Raw genomic sequence first — 7,255 nt, 5'->3', positions numbered from 1 at the left:
TTGGCTACGCCCATGGACACCATTCAAATTGCATACAACTTATTTTTTATATAATCACAACTGAATGAGATATTTAGCTGGCTACCTTTAGGTGGACGACCCTGTATTTTTGATACGAGACATGACTGTGCAAACAATTTTTCCATTTAATGTACACATACACATAAAACTGTTGATCCGGGGTACATGTTTCCATTCGAATTCCTTCAATCGGAATTGGAGTTTCGTTTATGTATGTTACCCTTCTACAATTAAAATCTAAAAGGTTTATGTGTTCAAAAGATTTAATCACTCCCATTTACGTCATTATACGATTTCTATGGTGCATCAATATTCACGAATCAATCATGTCCGTGATTTAAATAGCATCGAGCCGCTATTATTTTCATTCTTAAACGAGTTTCATTGTCAAAATTAAATTCACTCGTGACGGTTCAGCGGCACGAAACAACGCGGATACACAGATTAATCGACGGTTGCAGAAATCTACGTATCCCCTGCCAATGTGTCGTTCTACGGGAAAAACGTGGCGTCGTGACAGCGTCAGACTTTTTTCCCCATCCGCATCCCGGAAACCGGATAGCGACAGAAACGCACATCGAATCTCCGGCCAATTCTTTTGGCCAATAAAACAGAAAAGGAGGCGAGGTGATATCGCGTGTAAGAAGAAAAATGAAGGACCAAGTATCGACCGAACCGGAGATAAAAGTGATTTCATACAATACTCGTCGTGAAAAAGTGGCTGTACACGACGATGAAATAGTAGTGGAAACGTTTTTAATTTTCTTATTGTACATTCTACTGTCTACAAATGTAGTTAAACAGACAAATATAACATTTCGAAGCAGTTATACAAGATTACGAATGTTATTTCATTAAATTAGTAGACTGGCGGTTTTTATGCACTTATCGTAAATGTAAATATATAAAACACAACACGGTATAAATTTTCGGAAAGGTGAGCATTTGACTTTATTTTGGACCCAATGAAACCTTTAATAAAGGAAATCGATATCTGACACGATTTGAATTCAGTAAATTAATCTATAAAAATCTGAATTTGCATAAACATCCGTAGTGTAATAATTAGTATTTTTGAGAAGACGAAGTTTCTTCTAAAAACGTTTTTTCTACAATTTCTATTTATATTGTAATGGAAAATCTCCCATTTGGATTAGTCTGCATGTTTTAGACCATAGAGAACGATAAGAAACATTGAACGATTTGTCAATTAACTGTTTTTTACAGATTTGCAATAAAAATAGTTATGCAATATGGTCGCACAAAACGTGGATTATTTCTCTGTCTTGGAAAACTGATACGAAGAACTTATTAGGATCAATTCCTTTATATATAATGGAATCGAATTTAGCTAACCGTGTTAAAACATTTTGAAAAAAAGTAGACCAGAACTGAAGTCAAAACAAGTGTGCAGCATCCATTTCGTTCACAATAATACCCGACAAGACTTTATAGAACTGTTCTGAAAGGTTGCTCGCTGACGAAAAGAAATCAGGAGAGACAAACGTGCAGGAAGAACAAAACAAAATGGTGAAACAGAAAAGCGGGTACTGAATAAACGTAAAACTGTATATCAATCGAACGTGTAACGAGCGTGACCTGGTTTTGAAAAAGGCTTTGAACACGACTTTCCCTTACAATCCGTGTCTTTTCTTTTTCTCAGATATGGTTAGTTTTTCGAGCGAACTATCCAATGTCCCTCTTTTCTTCCAAACTTGGATGCTCGAAGCGTATTTTTCAGCTGTTATATTCTTCGCCTCTGCGGTTTTCGTAAGCTATTACTTCATCGATATCTTTGCTGTTATATTTTCGTGACAGATAAAAATCGTAAGAAGAATGAATTTGTATAAAACTATAATGATAAAAATATAGGTGTAGTCCTCATATAGTGTAATTTTGGTTTCACTTTCGAAGAGCAAAGGTATAAAATATTGAAGATTAATTATTGAAAATTGAAATGATTACATTACAAAGTAAATAAAGTAAAAAAAGTTAGTAAAAAAATTAGATTTGTTTCCTTAACCTCTTGTTTGTTTTAGAGATTGTACTCTGTCTTTAACTTCTTTCCTTTGTGAAAGCATTTTACTGATTGAAATTATTAAATGCTAAGTAAAACAAGAAAGGAACTGACGTATATAGAAATAGATTTCAGGTATGTAACAAATATGCAAGTGTTTTAGTTTGTATCTATCAAAACTATTTGTATATAAAAGTTAAACAACAATAGTATAGAATCTTTAATAACAATTGTTATATCTTGCTTGTTTGTTACTGTGTCGCAACAATTTCTAGAATCGTCGTGCATGAAATCCTGAATATGCATTCTCTGAACAGAACCAACTGGGATTGTATAATAACATAAAGAAAATCACGACATAAAGCAGCATCACTGATTATATATTAATTTGATTACAGTGACTCTTTTGTTTCTGCGAAAGAGGCGATTCATTGATCACGTTTCGCAAACAACGGGTAAACCCTTGCGTCGACGCTGTTTCCGGGTTCGGAATTATTAATTATACGCGTTTCGGCGGCGTAATAAATATTAATTAAAACCCGCCGTTCCCAATGATATATAGCCCGATTCCATTTCCCCGTCCGAGGAATAAGTAAACGTTTAATCGAAATTTGAATTTCATGCATAAAACTTCTGTTAGATTTGCAATGCATGGACATGCGCGGGTGCATCATATTACGAAATTATTGCAAAATTTCCGAATACTCTTATCGCTACGCGTAACACAAATATTTACGTTAACATGAAAAATTCCGACGGTGATGAAACTTTCCGATATTGCATGAAATCTAAAGTAATAGGCAAAACGAGCATTTCCTTCGTAATGACTCCACCAGAACCCTGACAAATACACATCGATTCTTATACTACCCCAAGTAGATATACGAGGATTTCTATTTCGTTATAATCTGTAACGACTACTATAATTAAAGTCATAAATTGCTGAAAATGTATGCATTTTGTTAATAGAGGTTTTTGGTCGTGTTTCAAATTATACTGTAATATTAAATATTATGCAAAAATTTTGTAACTCTGGGAAGGGAGGGGGGAAATCAAATTTTTGTTTTGTAGGGTGGGGGAGAAGACACTTTTTTCCGTCCAGGGGGGGCACTTGCTTTCAGGAGGGAAGACCAATTAAATCGATGGATATATGACGAATGTAAGATCGAATATGAAACCTTCCATTTCGTAATTATCATTATTCAGTATTGTTTTTATGAAAGTTCGTAGCGTTTTGAGCACAATGTCTTCGTTACTTGTTTACTGAACGATGGAAAAGTCGTTTGATCTGGTCAAGAGGTACTATTTTTCAGGTGTGGATTGATTGTATTTGCTGTATAAATTGCTCGTCGTTCTTTTTGTTTTCTATAAGAAATACCAACGAAACGTATGAACACTAAATACCTTTTCATAACGTTTTATCAAATTTGCAAAAAATTATGCTACAGCGACTGGAAGATTTTATAACATTTATCCAATTAATTAGATTCTGCCCTATCAGAAGGTTATTCCTTCAGATCGCAAAAGGTTTTGTACCGAAAAAAACTTGGAAAATAAAATCCATCTAGAATCAGGTTGAAGAGTTTGTTTAGTCAATGCCATTAAAATTGTATATAACTAGTACAATAAAATGAATTAAAAAATGGAAACAATTTGTCTTTTTTGGTAGTAAAATAATTTTCCCAAGACTCTACGCAATATTATATTTTTATAATTCAATATTATAATTATAATGTAATATCATAATTCGATCATTCTACGTCAGCCAGAGCACGTATCACTGCATGTGACGTCTCTCCTCATCTCGAGGAAAAGAAGTCACATGTCCAAAAAGCAAACCAAAAATATATAACATCAAAGGCATTGTGTTTAGGTACTAATTAATAAGAAACCATATTACACAATAAAATAAGTACTAACATTGTCCCATCTCCGTTACGCTTGTAACAGGCATTAATGTTTCACAAACACAACATTCTGACGAAATTTTTCGTACAATTTTTCCTTCAACGCTTCCCGAATACGACAACTGCAGCAACATCCAAGCAGACACTAGCTTGCTATCCAACAATTAAACACACAAGTGTGATTACAAGAAGACGCCGTACATGTAATTATCTTTTTCCAATTACAAGATATTACAATTCTGACGTGTCTTTTGAATTTACCCTACACGTTACGATCGTCCATAAAACTATACGACAAAATAATGTTCAGTGATCTCCAGTCGAGTTTATCGATCTCCCATCGTCGATATGCCGCGGCCGTGTATATCGGTTAGAGGACAGTTTGCGGACGTGGAATATCTCAGGCGGTGTTGGAATCGAAAGGGTCCGAACGAACGTTGACGGACGAAAAGTTTCGGAAACTTAAGGAACGCCGAAGGAGTCGCGGTACGTCGCAGCTCCTCGGGTTTTCGGATCACGTGCCGAATCGCGGTGATCATTTCACGGGGACGTGCCTCCGGCCGTCGTTGGAATCCCGGATGGCAGACGGGGACGAACAATTCCGCACACGGAAACGTCCTTGTCCTCCTCGACTGCAGTCCGAGCGTTTCGAAGAAGCTCGGAAGAAACGCGGAGAGAAGCACCCGGAGCCGCAAGTTCGCCTACGACGACCGATGCTGCCTCAGCTCGGCCCCGATTTTACAAATGGCCAGCCGGCTCGTTTACGTTTAAAAACTTAATTAAATTGACAGTGAACCGACGGCAACGGTGGCAGCCGCCGCCGGGTCATAGGAAGTACAACGCGCACGTGAATCGCGTTCCGAGGGGAAACGGGATCGTAAATTCTTCCCCGTATATTCGCTCGCGGGCCGACAATTTCTAGGAATGACTGAGATAAAAATTTATTATTCCAGGAGAATTGTTAGTAACGGGCCGGCGAGATTCTCATAAAAACGTCTCGTTCTTGTAATTACATATTTTCCATGAACGACCCTTTAAATTTCTATGCGAATGAATGAAAATTGTTCTTTTTATGAAAAAGTCGTTTGGAATGGTTTCTTGAATTTTTTGTAGAAATTAACTCAGGACATGTATTTTTAATGTTGACTTTCAGTGGAATAGTTTCACATGTTCACTTCCCAAATAGCACAAAATCATAAGCTCGCGATTTGCTACTGTTCGTTGGTAAATTAATACCGCAGAGCGTGTTGCAAAAATTGTGATGTGTCGGGTATGGGCATATGTGGTCTACTGGTCTTGGTCTTGAATAATTTGACACGATTTTGTAACACACTTAAACTATAATAAAAACTTAATAGTGTGATGTATGTTTATGTACGTACTGGTTGTGTTCTGACTGATCGACGTGTTCTTGTTGACGGTTGAATACATTCTGGTGAATGAATGAATGCATAGACGCTTGCTGTGACGGATCGGCTCGTGATTGATGGAAAATGCAGAATTTTTGATAGTATGGTAGTGGAGAGGTGGAAGAAGTGGTAGTATGAATTGGAGGAAGTGGAGTTTGATGTATTTATTGCTTTAGGGATTCCTGGAAGTCAGCACTGAAATATTATGAGGAATGGTCTTGAGGACTGTGAGTGTTTTGCACTTAATCTGCAGCTGTTCAGGAATCCCCGTTTATGGCCGTTTGTTAATAATGTCGACGGCCCAAGACGCAAGGAACGTTGCGACCATCGCCTACCTGCGTTGGGTCGAAACAAATACTAAAATGCGCATTTGCGAAAATCAATATATAATTTTGACCGCCTTCGATTAACTTTGACGAAAGTTGAGTTGAAAATACATACATATACACCGCTTTTATTAACATTTACATATTTATAATTTATATGGGAGTATGAGTAGTTTTACTGCCAATTGTAAGAATCTTAATACGCACGAACAATTACTTTCTGGCAATTGGTAAATTTTTACATATGAATTTACTTACACGTTATTTACTTACAAAAATTTTATTTATTGCGAGTAATTAAATAATGAACGTATGTTAATATTCAGCTACGTGTATCTCAAATTAAGTGAAATACAGAAGTTTTATTTTCTTGAAAATTCGTGTCAAAGAATGTAGCAACTGGTCAGATTAGTTTCGTAAATAAATCGAAACCCTGTATCGACACATTGTTTTTCGGGCTATCAAATATCACACGGAGTCTTTTAGGAAATAGTAAAATGTTTTACACAAATTCAATGAAATACTTTCGGGTACCCAGTTTAGAGCTATGAAATTAGAATGTTCAAGAAGAGGTAAAGAAGTTTCATATTTGCAATTATTTTGTGATACTGTAATAGAAATCGCTATCCTGTGAGAAATGAACAATAAATACCGGTCTTAGGAATTTATACTGGAGAGCTAAATCTTTAAAAGGAACATGTCGCTTAAACAAATTCCTTAAAAATGATATTTATTTGGGGAATATCAACATCATAAATAAACGAAAGCGGTAGAGCGAGCCACAGTATCGGTGCTCTCCGTCGGTGTCGACGCGTACCGAACGATGCCGAAGATGGTCAAAGCAGGCGAACGGGAAAGAGCGAGAGCGGTAGAGCGAGCCGCGGTATCGGTGCTCTCCGTCGGTGTTGACGCGTGCCGAGGAATTTCGGTGGTCTATGGAGGGAGGTGTGCGAGCGAAAGAGTACGGTAAAGCGTGCCGCGGTATTGGTGCTCTCCGTTGGTCCAACGCGCTAGTAACGTTGCGTCACACAGTTTATTGACCTAGCCGTGTACGCCGTGTACCATGGCCGTACCTGGCCGTACCATCCGGTGTTTGGGTCGTTCCAGGAGGAAGGTCGTTCAAGCCGACAAAAACAATTCAACTCGAACGAACGTGTCAAAGAAACTAGCTGTTGCGTAATAACCTACGTACGCCCAATACATCACGGCGTTAGCTTCCTCACTTTCTCGTGAGCCGTCGCGGAGGGTGGGCGCGTGTCTCATACTCGTCCTTTCTCTTATTACTAACCCATTGTTTGTTGCAGGCTTTCGACAACCATCAATTTATTTACTGTGCATATTGTTGTGTCCCCTCTCTTGTTACTAATCCCTTGTATGTTACAGATGTTCGAGAATCATTGGCTTCGATATTTATCTTCTTATGTACTGTGTTTCATTTACTGTGATTTATTTACTGTGATTTCTATACTGTGATTTATTTACTGTGCATATTATTAATTTATTTATTGTGCATATTGTTGTGTCCCCTCTCTTGTTACTAATCCCTTGTATGTTACAGATGTTCGAGAACCATTG

Source organism: Dufourea novaeangliae, unplaced genomic scaffold (genome assembly GCF_001272555.1).
Source record: "Dufourea novaeangliae isolate 0120121106 unplaced genomic scaffold, ASM127255v1 scaffold108, whole genome shotgun sequence".
Classification (NCBI taxonomy): domain Eukaryota; kingdom Metazoa; phylum Arthropoda; class Insecta; order Hymenoptera; family Halictidae; genus Dufourea; species Dufourea novaeangliae.
Note: the sequence above shows the minus strand (reverse complement) of the source record.